General features: G+C 38.4%; 1 pseudogene; it reads right to left on the minus strand.

Moving 5' to 3' along the window:
- Nucleotides 1-1,577: 1,577 nt before the first annotated feature.
- On the minus strand, nucleotides 1,578-18,878 carry LOC101533039 (tubulin alpha chain-like; annotated as a pseudogene).
- Nucleotides 18,879-19,085: the final 207 nt, after the last annotated feature.

Here is a 19,085-nt window from a genome sequence, read left to right on the forward strand (position 1 = left end):
ATCTACAAAGTTATGATATACTTACATAACGAATGTTGGAATCTGACTGTGCTCAAAGACTGTTCATTGTAACAATATGCAGGAGGAGATATTAGGGTTTGGGGAGGAGAACTGAAAGGGAAGAAACTGAGGTGGAGGGGGCATACCTACACTTACAAACCTGTATCATGAAAAATAACAATTTCAAAAAGTTTAAGATTAGCAAGGAAGCAATACTAAATATTTCCTCTAACTGGCACTATGTCATTTGTAATTCATAGCTGGCACTTGTACTATGTAATCCTGAAGTCTCTGTCACCCCAGAAACTTTTACCTAGTGTAATCTGGGAAAAGATTTAAGTACCACTATCCATTCAGTATCCTAGATTCACAGAGAATATCCAATAGTCATATACACAGAAACTAGTTTTCCCATTGCCAAGAGTTTTCATAAGAAAATGCAATACCATTCAGTTTCCCATCTCAAAAATAATTTGGACATCGGTGGTTGTATTCCAAATCTCATATTTGTTTTTGCTGTAATAATTTCTACTCTAATCTCTATTATATTAGTATTCTTTAAACTCCTGTGTCCATTAACTAATCATGGTAACATTAGAATCGTAGGGGGCCAAATTCTAGTGTTCTCCTAAGCCAAGTGAACTCATATTGTGAGCAGGAGATTCATTGGTGGAATATAAGTAGCTTTTTTACTGTCAGGTGCCAGGACCCTGGTGTAGGTTATAACTCTGTCTCTTGTGCCTAAATCCCATTGTTCAAATTTTTGCGGCTCTACTCCCAATCCAGCTCCCCACTCCAAATGGTATTCTTGAGGGATATGGACTCAGCCATAAGCAGCAGCATGACATTAGACATGAGCACATTATTAAAGGACTACTACGTTAGGTATGGAAAGTAAAACTTATTACAGCAAGATGTGAAGTTTCATTTTTCAAGGATTTTTGCTCTGTCAGTAGAAAGTGTTCAGAGGACATGGAGATACAAGAAGATCTGAGATTATCCAAATCCTCATACGTAATGTACTCTTAGAACAACACTTTTCTCAATGAAACTACCAAGTCCCAATTTACAATCTGATGGGATCATTAATACTCACTTAATATTTCCAACCAAGTGTCTGAATAGAGAGAATGCCTAGTTATTATTCAGCTCATGAAATATCTTCATGATCAATTTGTTCTGATTCGAGTCTAAATGCCTTTAGCAACAACAATGCTAACTCAGTTACTAATCTCATAGTAATATAATGTTTGAATATCCGAGCAATATCATCCACTTTGCATCTTCATTTTAAGGATTTATCCATTTTTATTATAAAGGCAGAGAGAAAGACCTTATTCCGCTGGCTCACTCCCCTAGTAGCCGCAATGGCCAGAGCTGATCCTATCTGAAGCCAGCAGAAAACAGCTCATCCAGGTCTCCCATGTGGGTGCACGTTCTCAAGGCTTTGGGTCATCCTCTGCTGCTCTCCCAGGCCACAAGCTGGAAGGGAGAAACTGCAGCGTCAGGACATGACCCAACATCCATATGTGATCTCAGGAATACATGGTGAGGACTTTGGGCACTAGGCTATCCCACTAGGCCCCACTAGTGGGATAATACTCCTCATCCTCATCCTCAGCCTCTCCCTCAGCACAGTGTGCTGCCACCTCCTCATAATCCTTCTCCAAGGCTGGCATATCCTCGCGAGCCTCAGTAAAGTCTCCCTCCTCCATGCCCGCACCCAAGTACCAGTGAACAAATGCATGCTTGGCTTACATGAGGTCAAACTTGTGGTTCTGACGAGCCCAGGCCTGGGCAATGGCTGTGGTGTTGCTGAGCATGCACCCAGCTCGTGGGACCCTGGCCAGGTCTCCACCGGGCACCACAGTGGCAGGCTGGTAATTAATGCCAAGCTCAAAGCCAGTGGGGCACCAGTTCACAAACTGGATGCTCTGCTTGGTCTTGATGGTAGCAATGGCAGCGTTGACGTCTTTGGGAACTACATCCCCACGGTATAACAGGCAGCAAGCCATGTATTTCCCGTGGCGAGGCTCACATTTTACCATCTGGTTAGCTGGTTGACTTAACACTGCATGCAAGAAACATAATGCAATTTATAAGGAGTTGTTCGTGTTGTTTTCTTCTTCTTCCTCTTCTTCACCTATTTCGTGTTCTTTTTGGAAAGGCAGATTAACAGAACCTAGAGACTCAGAGAAGATAAGGTATTCTAACCACTGGTTCTCTCCTTGAATAACTGCAACAGCCAAAGCTGAGCTGAATCCAGTGCCAGATGCCAGGAGTCTCTTCCAGGTCTTCTAGCTCTTCTTAGACTCCTCTTCTAGTTGAGAGGAGTGTAAGGATTTGAGTAATACTCTGCGCTGCCTTTTGAGGCTATAAGCAGGAAATTGGACAGGAACTAGAACAGCTGGGATATGAAACAGCATTTATATGTGATGCTGGCACGGCAATGTAAGGATTAGCTTGATAGGCCACTTCATCCACTACAAAATTGAATTATTGACATAAATAAAAAGAAAAATATATTCCAAAATGAAAATAAAATTATTGCTTAAGTTAGTAATGACACCATTTCTGGTACATAAAATGTTTATTTAAACTTCGAAAAAATGTTTTGCTTAAAATAAATTAACCACTTACCCATCAATATTATTCACTCCAAAACTAAACAAAAATATTGCATTTTGTTCTTGCTACACTCCAGGACATTTATTTAGAAATAATATCTGCATTGCTGTCCAATAATAATAGTTAATGCAAAATGTTTTAGTTTGCAGCTAATTAAATGGGCAGAGTAAAGCTCCTATAATTTTGAATCTGACTTGAACCTCATTCACATAGTATCAGAATGAAACTATCTTGCTAGTGATTTATAACAAAAGTGCAACAATTTTGTGGAAACTCTGTTATACTTTAACAGTATATTTATTAAAGTAATATCACGAAAAATATTTTGCCAAAAAAATATAAAATGTCAGTTTTCACATATAACCCAGTACCAAAAAATGTTTTAGGCTTATTTATTTATATTAGTTAACATCTTTGTTACTTATAGTTTATCAGTGGGACTGATAAATTGATAAGTTGTTCTAAGGAACTTACACCTTCTTAAGCTGAAATTATAATGTCTAAATTAAAACAAATATTGTTTTCCACCAGTTTAGTAAGTATCTTGTCCAAAAAAATAAAAACAATCAGGAAAACAAATAAAACAAAAACAAACCTCTGTGTCTTCTGGTACAATATTTAAGCAGGAGACATACATGGGGTTTTTTTTTTCTCTTTTTATTTGATAAATTTTGAGTTTAAAGACACATTCTAATAGCCATTTAAGTACATGGTTATGATCAGACAAGAAAAGCAGATACTACTCTGAATGTTCAGATTATGCATCTTTTCCTAAAGGTGAACTGAGAATTTTAACTGTAATAATTATAAATTTAAATTTTGAATTGGTTGTTCATGTATGTTTACTACTTCAAGTACAGAAAAATAGAGTGTCTCTGTCAAAAGACTTTCCCTTGTGGCAGGAATACACTTGAGTAGCTTAAGCTTTCTGCTTGACACTCGGGTTCAAGTATAAGCTCCATTTTTGATTCCAGTTTATAAACCATGCAGGACATGGACTGGAAAGTCTGAGTTACTGGTGCTTGCTTCAGCTTGTCCAATCTTGGACTGGCCACCACAAATGTCTGTAAAGTGAATCTGTCCATGGGAGAACTACCCAATCTGTATCTTTGTCTCTCTTTACCTTTAAAGTCAGAATCAGTAAACAGGAATAATGAAAAAAATCATTGTTAATAATCTCATATACAATTTTCACATATAAATTATATATATAAATATGCATGTATTATACAAGAGCTCAATAAAGACACATCAACACAATTTTCAGGTGATACTTGATATTATCAGAGAACTTCAAAACAAACCATCAGATCATTTCCAGACTCAGAGTATGCCTCCACTCATTGAGGACTGTGTTTGCGTTAAAGAGCAAAGATGTCAGAGTATAAAAGTACAGTATCACCTATGTACTTCAGAATATCTAGCTTTCTTATTTTAAAATGTATTTATGTAAATTGGAAAGGCAAATCTACACACAGAACCACAGTCAAAGAAAAAGATCTTCCATCTGATGGTTTACTCCCTGAGTGGCTGTAATAACCAAAGTGGAGCCAATTCAAAACCAGGTGAGAGCAGCCTCATGGGGGTCTCCAATATGGGTGCAGAGTCCCAAGGTTTTGGACCATCCTCATGCAAAGAAATAACTGGATGGGAAGTGGAGCAATTGGGACAAAAAACTGGTGCTAACATGAGATCCTGGCGCTTGAAGGTGGAAGACTGGCCAATTAGCCATTGTGTCAGGCCCAACATTGAACTTTTTTGCCTACTTTTCTTATTTCTTACAATTACTGAAAACTGGCCCTCTATACTCAGCAACTAGAATGATTATTCAAGTTGTTTTAAGATCATTAAAAATGATATATCATAATATGATGCTGATTATTTTTCACGTTTATTTTTAAACATGCTTTGAAATTCAAAATGCATGTAGTTGAATGCTAATTTTTATTGACTATCTTCAGTAGAGTCTCAACTAGGGTCTGAATTTATACATAAGTATAGGATGATTTTTAACTCTCCTATAACACTATTAGATAGTTGTTTTTGAATCCCTGGAGTATTCCTTGATACCCGATTACTGTAAGACTTCAACTATATTAAATAAATTCAGGTTTTAGGACAAGATTGATTACTTGATGATTTTTTTTTCATTTTAATTAAAAGGCAGAAAAAGAGAAAGAGATTGAGAGAAAAATATGCTTTCCCCTTGTTGGTTCACATAAAGATATTATAAGAAGCATCTTATTTGCTATAGCAAATGATTTTCCTGTATCCCTTCGTTGTAATGGCAAATCAAAATTGATTGAAACTTGCTGAGACAATGAATTATCTAGCCATTTGATGTAAGCTAGTACATTTAAATAAAAGTAGGAATATGATTTGTGTCATTTCCATTCAATCACAAACTTTAAAAGATGTCTTTACCAATTCTGCATACTCGTTCCCCTTTTCAATCTCAAGTAAAGTGTTTCCTTTTGTTGAGTGCTCACATCTAAAGTAGTGTTTGGTGATTTTCAGAACTACAATGTAATCACATCAAATTAATTTTCATCATCTTGTTCCTGAAGTACCAAATCAATATTACATTAACAACACCACAAAATACATTATTCTTATTCACTGAATGCTTACCAATGGGAAGTCAAAATATCATACATGGAACCATTCTAAGACAAGAACTGACTCTAATTCCCATTTTACCAACACAAAACGTACACACGTCTGACAAAAAATGCAAACATAAAAGTTGGTGTCAATTCTTCCCTTAGCAGTCACGAGCTGATCACCATCTATATAGCATTATGAATTAACCCTATTCCTGTCCAAACTTATGTCCTCTTCTTCTACCATAGTTGGGAGAAATAGCAACTGAAGAGTATTTTATAAGAACACGATGGATAAACGAACATAAGATAATGGCCAATGAAAACACTAAGCAAAATGTTTGTTAACATTAACTAATATTATCTTTTTTAATATATAAATTGTTATCAGTTCTTATTTACTATTGCCACATTTGACCACAAATATTTCTAGTTAGTGCACAAATTATTCTAGAAACTTCAAGAAAAAGCAAAAGACTTATAGTACACATGATTTTAGTTATTTTTATATATAATAATTTCAAATTGAGAATCAGGTAGCAGATTATTCATTAAAAAAAACCACTCGTACTTCTTTAAAATAAAAAAAGTTTTTTTTTCCACCAAAAACAAAAACACAGAAAAAAATCTGACATGTCATTATGATATTGTTCTGAATTAATGTGTACAGCTATAAAATTTCTGATGCAGATATGACAATGAAAAATCTATTCTCACTATGAATTTTATTAATTTAATTGAACTATATTTCATAAACAGATAAAGATATTGCTATTTGTAGCAATGCATGTTAATTCATTGCATGACTCAGCATGGAGTAATATAATTAGCTTTTACTTTGGATTTTGTGTGTATTTGTAAGAAGAGTGAGTTTTGCCTATAGCAAATCTTAAAAGAGCAAAATGACTGTGTTTATATTGAGTTGGATTAAGCCACCACTTACATGTACCAGCTGGACTCATAATGAAGTGTCTGCCATTGTGTTCCCAATGGCAAGCTTTCTGCCAAATTTAAAGCAAATTAATGAAACCTGTTCACTGAAGGGAGACTATGCCACTAAAGTTTGGCAGGTGTTATTTTTCTACCACTGCAGGATATGATTTGTTTCACGTATACTGTGAACTCCGCTTGCCCAAAAGTATATGACATAAAGAAACACAAATACTTTTGTTCTTATTAATCTTTAAAAATTTTGTTGAAGTAAAAGATGAATAATCATTCTTCCGCTCTTAAGATTATATGCTAAAATTGAATCTGCTTAAAAATCAAGTATACAATTTTAGTAACTTGAAAAGGAGTGTTGTTATTTTTCAAAAAGCTTACGATCAGTAAAACTAAGTAACCGTAACTGAAATATGTTCCACTGTTTGGAATGGCTGTATCTGGTATCTGGGTGCTAGATGAAATACCCTTTATTACATTTTCAAATCAATGTCAAATGCATAACTTGGAAAGCACAGCTGATGGCTGCAGCACAAAGCTCTGCTATACCCAGGTCCAAAACACCGATGGAGTCCCTGGCTTGTAGCTTTGGCATGTCCAGGCCTAGCTGTTGTGAGCACTTGAGAACCGAAGCAAGCAGTGAGATCTATCACTGAAGCTGCAATGAGATGTCAATCTCAATCTTTCTCTATCTCTCCCATTCTGTCTCTATTCCCTCCTTCCTGCGCTCTATCTTGTAAGTAAACAAAAACAAACAAAAAAAAATTAACCATAGTCAGTCACCTCCATTTTTCATAGGAGAAAGCATTCAGTGATTATGTTCCACATCCGTAAACATAAAACCAGGGGCTTCACTGGCTTTTTTTTTTTAAGACAAGGCCTGGCATATCGAAAGACAGAACATCATAGGAAGTTGATCAGAGATAAAATGACCTTGTAGCAGAAAGCTATTAAGTTTGAACGGGGGAGATAATTACAAGATGGCTGTATTTTGATCTCAGTAAAAAAATAAAACAAATGAAGAAGCAGAAACAGGGTGCAGTTGATATGTCACAGCTTCTGGACACCGTCACTGCTAGACAGCGGCATACAAGCCTTTGCTTGTTTTCTTCTTTCATTTATGCATTTTGCAACGTCCTTTTGACTCTATTTGTATCCTTTCCGATGCCTTCATAAAATATCTCCTGATTTCTTGTAATAACAAATGTCTTGAATATGAATTCACACAGAAATATTTTTCCTAAAGACACATTCTTGATTTTCAATATATTTATCAGGACACTTGAATCTAACTTATATTCTTGTTTCTCCGACTTTTGGCTAAGATCAAGAAAAGTAAAGTTAACTTAAATCAAGCCAAGAAGTGTTGAGGATGTTAGCAGCAAGCCGACTTCAGTGACAGCACACATAATAAGCATGGAAAAATCTTATTTAGAAATGCAATAATTTAATGAAAACTTTAAATTCATCCTTTTCTGTATTATTAAATTTTCACTTGAAAATATTTTGAGTCAGTATGACAGTGATAGGATGATATTTCAAAGAGAACATGAAAGTTTTAATACAGGTTCATAAATTGCCTTGTTATTTATTAAATATTTAATGCAAAAACAATATTGAGTTTATTTTAATTTTTTTGCTCTTCACTATTGAATTTTACTTTTTCTGTATGCAGATACATTTGATATAATGATCACTTTATTATATTATGTTGCTATTTCATTGTGTAATTATTTTAGATCAATCAGAAGAAATCTTAAGAAATTTATTTTTGCAAACTACACATATTTCTTATTTATGCATGTGCACATAATCTAATTTTCATCTATTCGTTGTCAAAAATATTTGTTTATGATATACTTTTTGTTTTCACCATATTGCTGCAATTTGAAACACAAATTGTGTTTCAGCAATGGCTGAATAGCTAAAGTTGCCATTTGGGGAATGAAGCAGTGAATGAAAAATCTTTCTTTCTGCCTCTCCGCTCTGTAAATCTGATCTATCTTTCCAATAATAAAGAAAATATCTCTTTTTTTAAGGTGGAGTTGGGCCAGCGCCATAGCCTAGTGACTAAAGTCTTTGCCTAGCATACACTGGGAACTCATATGGGCATTACTTCATATCCCTGCTGTTTCACTTCCCATCCAGCTCCCTGCATGTAGCCTGGGAAAGCAGTTGAGGATGTGAGGATGTATGGGAGACCCTGAAAAGGTTCCAGGATTCTGGCTTCAGATCACATTGCAACTACTTGGGAAGTGAACCAACGAATAGATGATCTTTCTCTCTGTCTCTCCTTCTATCTGTAAATCTGACTTTCCGACATTAACAAATCAAAATGAATAAATATACCTCTAATATAGCAAAGTTATTGTGTTACTGCATTAAATCATTAAATTCTATTTTCACTCAACAGAATCAACTATATTATAGATGCACTGCTAAAAGATCTAAGGAGATCCATTACAGATTTTAACCAAAGATTGTATTTTAGCTGTACAATGATAAAGCCTATTTTATCAATTTTGATTTTGCAGTGGCACTTATGTAAATAACTTAAATTTAAACGTTTTCTCATATTTTTTTGTATTCTTATGGTATCAACAAAATGCACTTTTACCTGTCTGTCAAATTAAAGACACTGAATTTTTAGTTCCCCAGTGTGGCTGGTCCACTGCTCCTTCCCTTCTATTATAAACTATAGGGAGACAAGAAGGCAGAATAGGGTGAGGGCATGTTGGAATAGATGTTGAAGGAGTCACAGAGGAGAATCAGAGAGGGTGTGATTCTAAGTAATAGGAGTAGAGAGGACCTGCAGTAGAGAAATACCTGGGATCCTAGGGACACAAAGAAGCAGCATAAACACCAGGGAGCACTGCATGAGGAGATAGCACAGCAGCCATCAAAGCTCCAGCAAGACAGGTGCCAAGCGGACACCACGGCGGACATAGAAAGCCATGATTTTGCAGGTCGCAGGGACTGTTAATTATCAATCACAAGTCAAAATGAAGTAGCAGAACTCTGACAGATGGATACAGGGGCATGGGTGCTCTTTGCAAACCAGCAACCCACCATTGCCATGAGTGACACATCAGGTGCTGTTTTACGTATGGTGGCAAAACACCTGGGGAATAACAGAGAGCTGCACACTCACTAAGCAGAGGGAGGACCCACATCCAGCTCTTCTGGAGTATTCTGCACAAGCGAACACCACAGGAATATTTAACAGGTCCAACCAGTAAAATAATACCGAGTTGGGATCTCAGTGGTTCTATCCAAAATAGGCCTGGGTTGTCCCATGATCTAAGTGCTATTAGGTTCTAGTAAGAAGAGAGAGAGAAACAAAGAGAGAGAGAGAGAAAGAGAGAAATCCATGTGCCATGGGGAACAAGTCCAGAGCTGAGCACCAACAGGGACTAGGTTGCCTCTGAAACCTCTGTGATGTCTATAATTCACAAAGCCAGTGTCTCCTCAAGCCCAGCTTCTGGTGGAAATGTGGGTGGATGGGAGAAAGGCTGAACAGATACTGGAGTGACCGGGACACAGGGTCAGAAAGGTCAGAGAGAAATGTGTTGGGCACACTGGCTGAGGAGGCTGAAACTCACTGGAGGGCGTAGCGTTAAGTGCCACAAATGAGGAATTTTTTTTAACAAGACCAGCAAAATCACTGAACAAGATCAATAAAATCAATCAACAAACCTGTAGACATCATGGCCTATGGATAAAAGTGGCTTGAAGAGAACAATATCACAATCTGAATTGGCAGGGCCAAGGGTAAATGCAGGGGCATAGGCACAATGAATGAGGATACAGACACATCACACGCAAAAAAGCAAAAGAATATTTCAGTCCCAGAATTTGCTGATTGAGACATTGAGGAACTGCCAGATAGATTTAAGAATCATTATAAAAGCTCTTTAAAACATGAGAAGCAGATACAGGGATTCAAGGAATTTAGGGACTGCATTGCACATACAATAGTAACACTCAAACAAAATCAAACTAAGGTATTACAAATAAATAATGAAATAGAGCAAAATAAAAATAAAACAAAATATTTCAATAATAGAATGACTAAGGCAGAAGACAAAATGTCAGTGCTGGATGATATCACAATCAGAAATGCACAATCAGAAATGTTAAAGAGGACCCGAGTAAGCTAAGAAAACCAAACAAGGATTAACTTACAGCATCAAAAGGCTGAATACAGTCATAGGAGATTCTTATGGCCTCGAAAGAAAATGTGATTGAAAGATGTATTCAAACATTAATGAGAACTTGCTCAACATGGAGAAAGAAAAGAGAAACCCAATACAGAAGAGCAATGCACTCGATAGATTTGACCATAAGCAATCCTTACCGTAGCACACTGTAATCAAGCACTCTCTGTTTTATTATAAAGAAAAGTTACTTGAATGTACATAGTAAGAAATGTTATTTACCTTGTGAAAGACTCCATTCTGGATCATAACTGACTTCTAAGGAAAAACCCAGTAAGCTAGAAGAGAATGGAGTCACATATTCTACACCATAATCAATGTTGATGAAAATATATGAAAAGCCCAATGTGAGCATAATACTGAGTGGGGGAAGACTTGAAGCTTTCCAACTAGGATCTGGATCTAAACAAGGAAGTTCATTCTCACCACTGCAATTTAACACAGAATTTGAAGTCTTTGCTATAGTTAAGGAAAAGAAATGAAGGAAATTTGACAAGAAAAGGTAATTAAAGGAATTCAAATTAGAAAGGAAGGAGTAAAATTATCCCTGTTTGCAGATGACATGATTCGATAAAAAGGGTAACCAAAAGACTGCAAAGAAATAATATAGTAATATATAATAACATATAGAAATCTAGAGGAGCTGTGTAATAGACTGTCATATTAAGATAAGAAAATAAAAATCAGTATCTTATATTAAGATAAGAAAAATAAAAATCAAATTAAGATAAGAAAATAAAAATCAGTATGTCATATTAAGATAAGAAAATAAAAGTCAGACATACACAGAAGGAGGAGTGACAGAGAGGAAGATCATCCATCTCCTGGTTCACTCCCCAAGCAGTCGCAATGGCCAAAGCTGAACCAATCTGAAGCCCAGAGCATGGAGTCTCTTCCAGCTCTCCCACACAGGTGCATGGTACCAAGCTTTTGGGCCATCCTCAACTGCTTTCCCAGGCCACTGGCAGGGAGCAAATGGGAAGCAGCTGCGAGGATTAGAACCAGTGTACATATGGTATCTGAGCCTGTGCGAATCGAGGCATGCTTCCCCTGGCCACAAGTAAGAAGCTGGATAGGAAATGAAGCAGCCAGGGAATGAACCAGTGCCAAAATCCTCTGTACCAGGTCACCCCAGACATCACCGCTCTGAATGGTTTTTACCTACATTCATCAGTTATTGGCTAAATATCTTACAAAGGAGAAAGCAGTTGAGCTTTCCAGTTTTAGAATAGAGGAGGCAAAATGTTAGCTCCAAATGTGAAGGCATTAAAAACATAAAAAACAAAAGTCAAAAAATCCAAATAATTTCAATAAATTAACTTGACATCAAAAAAACATCAAGCATTTAATGTGATACTCTGTACTACAATACTAAAAGGGTAAAATTTCCAATTTTGCAAGTTATAACATGTATTAAACATTGCTAATTTTGTACAGGAATAGAAAATGTGAGCACATAAGAGAATATCATCCAGAAATGAAATAGGGATGAAAAATAAGTTATGCTTTCATATGTATGCTAAGGTTGATAGAGTAAATTTGAACACCATATATAAATATGTAAAGATAGGAAATTGAAATGGAATTTTATAGATCTTCATCCATGATACAGGGGGTAGCCAATGATGAGTAAAGGTCTAGCAGTCACTGTCACATGGTGGAGGATCTAGGGAAACTCCTCTGATGGATCTCTGCTCCCACTTAGGAGCATGTGATTTAGGCCTGGGTGTTAGACCAGCAGGGTAGCTCTACCTGACTGCATGAATGTTGGGTAGTTTTGGATGGAGGTGGACCAGGCAGGGCAAGGCAGAACTTATCTCATCTGGCAAGTGCAGGAGTCAGGCTGGAATGTGGGGCATGCACAGCTAGATTATTACTGATTTGTATGAGTCAGTGATAGCAGTGGACTGGGCAGAGTCAGGCTGTGGTACTCACCAGCAAGAGTTGGGACTGGGGGCAGGCAAGTTCAGGCCAGGCTGTAGTATCTAATGACAAAGGTCAAGACAGGAAATGGGATTTATACAGCTGGGTTAGAACAGCACTGGCGTGTACAAGATCTGTGACTGAGAACAGGCCTAGCTAGGGAGCTTAGAGGACACTCCAGCTAGGTTGAAGCTCCCACTGATGAACACGAAAGTCTGAATGGTGGTGGTGGTCTGGGCTGCACATGGCTGCAGTGTCCCTTGGCATCGGTGTGGATGGGCTCTGGGGTATGCCATACTAGGCTAGACTCTAGCATCCACCAGTGCTCGTGAGATCCAGAGTAGATAAAGATCAGGTTGGTTTAGGTTTCCTCTCTGACTGTACCACATGAGAGCCGCATCTGGATGTGGACTAGGTATGGTTGGGCTGTAACACTGAACAGCAAGAACTAGGTTGGGTTTGGGCCAGTTGTGCAAGGCTACGGTTCCTTCCAGGACAGGAGGTGGGCTAAGTCAGCCCAGACCAAGGACCCACCAGTGTGCACAAGATATGCCACTGAGAGGAAACAATGGAGGAACTAGAGGAACTCCTTTTTCAGGGAGCAGTCCGGGCAGTTGAATGCAAAAACCAACGCAAGAAGCAGCAAAAAGCACACCAGGTTAGACTAACTGTCAGCATACCTGTGCCTCAGGTATGGGTGCTGACCAGGCTGGACCAGTTCATAACACCCATTGGCAGATCTGAGATCCAGGATGGGGTGCAGGACAGGCTGGGTCTTGCTATATCACCAATTGGTTCACATTAGGGCTGGGACTATTATATATAGAAGCTGACAGTTATGGGTTGAGCAGCAACTCCAACCAGCACCAGCTGAAATGGTGGCAGATAAATCTAGGCCAGGCTACTGCAGGTACTGGCAAGTGTACAGGTAAAATGGGCCACACTATATTAGGCCCAAGCACCCACCAGTACACATGAGACCTGGACAGGCAGGTAAGCTTGTGAGGCTGGGACGGAGGGTGAGATTGGTCAGGGAGTAGTGGAGACTCCACTGCTAGATCACCGCTCACACTGGTGAGCATGAGAACTGGAATTTGGGGCAGACAAGGCTGGGCAGTGCCTCAGTATCTGTTGGCCTACAAGTGAACTAGGTTGCGGGAGAGCCAGGTAGGAGTAGCCAATTATATGCACAGGTACAGGCATGCACCAGAATAAAGGCAGGCTAGTTGGGCTTTGCCAGAGCATCACCTGGCTAGTGCTGGGACTGGGGGCACGTCTTGTCAAGCTGGACCACAGAACTACCTGAGAAGTATGAGATTCAGGGCAGGGAGGGTGTCCAATGGGGGAGTTGTGGGCTGCTCTCTGATGGGCTGCAACTCCCACGGATGGGCATGAGAACCGAGACTGGGGGCGGTCATGGCTGCATAGGTGGTGGCACCTGCTGGCATGAGTGTGTACTGGAGGGAGGAGACAGTTGGGTTGAGTTAGGCTTCAATGTCCAATAATAAATATGAGATCTCAGTGGGTGTGGGGCAGTCTACTGCACATGCTGGCAAACACAGGAACCAGAGCTGGAGACCAAGCCGAGTGCGGCTTATTGGGACTCATTCTGACTGGGCTGCAGCTCCCCCTGTGGTATGTGATGGCTGAGCATGTGTTGGGTAGGGCTGAGCTGGGCCACACCACCCACTGGTTTGCTGAAGATGGAGAGCCAAACAAACTGATCAACTACCACAGTGAAACTTGACAGCAACTTTCTGTGCCAATGGAGACTGAGAGTTGGATTGTGGTTGGGAGGCTGGGTATCGTTTCTCCTCTTGTATCCCCCTCTCCACCACATATGGGAAGAAGAAAAAAAAACGTGTAAACAATGGTCTCCCCCACTCCACCTGACCCTTCCTACCCTGATCAACTATGCAAATATTATCACAAATCAAACTTTTTCAAAAATGTAACTCCAAAAAATAGCCATTATATATTGTGATTTATAATGCATGTAGTAATAATAGGTATAATAAATAAGCAGTAAGAAGAAAAATGATACATGGGATAAAATGAGAACACTGTTACTGCTGATTGGAATCTCAGGAACATGCGCTGTCAGCTATGTGGCTGATGAACCAGTTAAGAAGAAGGTGCTTTCACATAGTTTATTGGAAAAGTGCAAACAGAAATTCCCACACATAACAGTGAAGGGCTGAGATGCCAATCTGCATTCAAGTGGTGGTTTTAGGGAAATGAGTGTGGGTTTTCATTTCTTTTCTCCAACTTTGTCTTCTATAAAATAGTGAATTGTGGAGTTTGGAATGTGGAATTCCCCTAAAAAAAATACAGTTCACTGCCATCAGGTTTTTCATCTAGTGGAGAGGCAAATGACTCCTTCACCCTTGTGATAATGATTTTACAGCCATGTTACTCTTTCAATTCAGTGAATGCCTTTTTATAATGAACAAGCAAGCACTTGATAAAGATAGGGGAGAGGAGCAACAGAATAAGTTTTGCATTCAGGAATTCACTTCTCATTCCTTTGCACATAAGTTTACATTCTTTAAAAGATTTCCTTTTCTTAATGCTTCTATGCATTGGCTAATGTTAATGATAAGATTACAATATATATGAAACAATATATCACCTAAATGTTAATAACTAAACATAAATATGCAAATGAATTAAAAATAAATTAAAAAATTCACAACATATAATACAGTTCTCTAAAAGCACAATCATTAGAAGGAAAATGTGATTTGTGCAAATAACACAAGAAAAGAACACAATAAAAATATTTGCCAAACAGAAAAGAAATAATAAAGTGAAATATACAGTACATAAATTCATACTACCACTAACTGAAATGACCAAATCATATAATACATTTTATCTTTCCAAGGTCAAAGCCTTTTTCTCCTACGGGACAGACACACTTAGACTCATAGTAAAAGAATTAAAAGATCTACTGTATCAATACTAAAGAAGATAATAATGACTTCAACATAGTCAGAAAAAATTTACATGAACTATGTTAATAACTGAGGCTGTCTGGCCCACTAAAATCTTATGTGAGTTCCAGAGGCAAAACTTCCAGGCCATTCATTCTCATTATACCACCACCTCAAAGCATTGTACATTGTCTGGAAAATTATCCTTTGTCAACTACCCAATAATACCAACAAGTAAATAGCAGAACTTCCCCAGCCATTTCCTAACAGATTAGAGATCACCAATGGGGAAGGTCTTCTGCAGATTCCCACTCAGAAGTAAGAGCCAGCAAATCCTTAAATAAGATACTTCTCAAAACCTCTCTGTCTCTCCCTCCTTTTCAAAAGGACACTCCATTTCCCAGATCTCCAAGAAGTGATTTTCCTTTCTTCTTGTCATGTTCACATCCTCACTTTACAAATAACACATCTCTGTTACTGATTCCCAGGGTATTTTTTGTTTTGTTTTGTTCGATTGATTTTGTTTTGTTTTTGTCTTTTATTTTCTTCTGTACCAAGCTGAGGAAAGAACCCCTCAAAGCCTTGATGGTAACAAAACACTAACAGTTAAAGAAATGTTTCTGTATAATATAAATGAAATAGTCTGAGGAGTTAACAATAAACATGAAGTAAAAATTATTTAGAAATTAAAGTCACATGTTCATGTATCGACACACACACGTAACTGAAAATATTACTGTTATTCACAATGTGATTGATAGAAAGAGGTAGTTTGGAGTCATAAGCAGACAGGTTGGTCCCAGTCAGAATGAGGAAGTGACTTTAAGATGGTGCACAGTGCATAATTTTCCTCAGCAATTGCCTTTAGCCACATCAAAGTGCACATTCCTTTCCTGTGGGATTCCAGTTTCATCAGAAAAATAGCAAGGAAGTACAGATTCCACACTTGTGAGATTTTAGCTTATAGTGAGAATAGGAAGAAATTATCTCTCTACCTGTCTTTGTTTTATTATGGACAGAGGAGGCAGAACTGCATTCCTGGCCTTTTTATGGGGTTTCTCGCCACCATCCCATACTAATTTTCTCCCTACCCCAAAGGTTGGCTTAAAGGACTACCAGTTCACGTTTCTTTGTCTTTTTCACCTCTTGGAGCACACCACTGATTGCTACCATAGGTTTTTGACCTAAATAAATCTTGCTTTGCAAACTGTCTTGTTGTGAAACTCTTCTTTCATGTGAAACAAGAACGAGGTCATGTTCCCTCCATACTGTTTTACTCATAACTATGTGCTTCTTGTCTGGTTCCTATAACATCGAAAGGGCAGTTATCTATAATACACATTCATGCAAAGTAAGTCAATTTTATAAAAATAATAATATAATATACAAGTTTTTTTTTAAGCACATGTAGAAAGACACACAGGGACAGAACTGTCAGGTGGATAAGCAAATTTGCTCACATTTAAGCCCAAGTACTGTGTGTTTATTCACAATAACAAGCCTTTCCTATTGAAAACTTCTAACATAGTTTTTTTTTTTAATGATCCTTAACATAGACACTAAGCATTTTGGAGATGACTTGCTGTTTCATCTGGACAAACTTCATTCTTTCACTTATCTTTAATTTAATTACATGTCTTATGATTAGTTTTTCTTGAAGGTCAGCTGGGAGGTTTTGATGGATACACAGCACCTAATTAACAGCTTTTCAAAATCATTCTCAATTTTCTCTCCCAGCCCTGATTTCCTCAAAGATGTTGAAAAATTGAACAGTAATGGAAAGACATTCATCAACTGAATTAACAATGGAAGAAGCAGTTTTTTCTGTTGCTTGGCTAAGTTCACTAAAAAAACACAGTAAATTCATGCTCTGTGCTCTAATTTTCCACATTCAAGACATTCAGAAAAAATGAAAATTCTCCACCTAATCTCAAAGATGGGAAACATTTAGAGCTACTTCAATTGAACAGAAACAATATTGCTCTTCTTCAAAAGACAAATTGAAATGTGAATATCTTGCTGTGGGTAGAAGACAAGAAAAGTACTGGAGTCTATCCTTGAACAAACACCTGCTTCTGTGGACTTAGGCAGCTTGTTCAGGGTCTAGAGCTTGAAAGCCACACCTCCCCACTTGTGTGTCTCTTCTTACCCACCAGTGATGCTCATGCATCATCACCTGGAACCTGGGCGGGAGCCGTAGTATGCTGTTGCATAACCACTCCCCCTTCAAATCCTCACAAAGGTCCATGATAGGGAGGGGCTCACTGTCTTGGTATATACTTTCATCACTCTTAAAATTTGCATCAGCCTCCCCAGTACCAACTTGTCCCGACCTGCAGGACAGGACGCTCAATCCCTTAGGGTGGACTGGGAATGCCAGGCTGCTAGCCCCTGCACTGCTAGCCCAAGAAACACATGGACACACGTACTTGGTGAAAAAGAATGCCTCAGGCTCTTTATATTGCTCCTCATATATATACCTTCTTCTCTAGGAGAGGAAGAGAACAGGAGAGGTTTCCGAGAAGTAATTATCTTCATTGAAGCAGGGAAGGAACTAATCATCAATATTGAAACAGGGAAGGAACTAATCATCAATATTGAAACAGGGGAGGAACTAATTATTTGAACAGGAACAAGGGTGGAGGTTCTATTGGGCTTGCACTACACAGGATGTTCTTGCCTAATATCCTGCTTGCCCAAGGCAGGCTTTGCAATGCAGCAGGGTGTGGACAGAGAAGCCAGGAAAAGGTGAATGTTTGTAGATTTGTGTCTCTGGGTTGTTCTCTATATTTCAGGATTATTTATATTGTTTGGGAAGCTCAAACATAGATCTTCAGTTTAAAGATCAGATTTCTTGGTAATGACCATTGGTTCCTCTCAGGGTTTTATTGAAACAACAGAAGAACAGTAAACTTGTTTCAGGACTAGGGAAGGGAGCTCTCTCTTGTCCTCCCTTGTTTCCAACTTTGGGCCCACACCCTCTCTGGCAATGACCATCAGGATCGCTCAGGAACCCCCTCAAAATCACCTATTTACCACATTACAGATTTAATACACTGCCCCACAGGCCAGCAATAGTATCTTTAATTAAAACACTTTTATTTTTCCTTTCTCATGCTGAGTTATCAGGATAAAATTCCCTTATGAAACAATATAAGCATCAAGAAAATTAAAGTTAAAAAAACATGGTGTTGATGTAAACGGAACATTTTCTTTTATTTAGTATTATTTTATGAAGTTTATATAATCAATCAGGGTGGGAAGGATCTAGGCTTAGGGAGAAGTGGGTGTGATCACTGTATCCAAGCTATCTATTTCTTCCTATTTCTAGGGGTAGGGGGAAGATAAGAGGATAGGCTATATATACCCAGCCTCACAACCATCCCAGTATCGGTGCATGAGAAAAGGCCATCCAATATCAGCTTAGAGTCACAATGTGGTGCATGCTCTGAAAATTCTACCTGGGTAGATTCAATAGTTCCAAAATGCTGTAGATCTTGCCGAACCATGGATGAGTACTCTCTTTCAGTATCCACTGCAGGCATCATCTTCCCCATAAACCTCCATTTGCCAAGATATTTGCTATCATCATGCGCCTGAGGTAGTTGTCCATATATTCTGTTCTCCATTCTCTGCTATAGTTTCAGATGTCCTCTGCAGGCCTCAATGAGCTATCATATACTCCATGTATGTCATGGTCTGATGTAACGCAATTTGTCCTTTACACTGAGGAGGACCAGTACTGCCAGTTGGGTTCATGGACCTGAGCCAGGAGACCTGGGCCAATCTGGACCCACGTCCCCTGTAGCTTACAGATCTAGTGCCTGTGAACGTGG

This window comes from Ochotona princeps, chromosome 7, assembly GCF_030435755.1.
Source record: "Ochotona princeps isolate mOchPri1 chromosome 7, mOchPri1.hap1, whole genome shotgun sequence".
Taxonomy (NCBI): Eukaryota; Metazoa; Chordata; class Mammalia; order Lagomorpha; family Ochotonidae; genus Ochotona; species Ochotona princeps.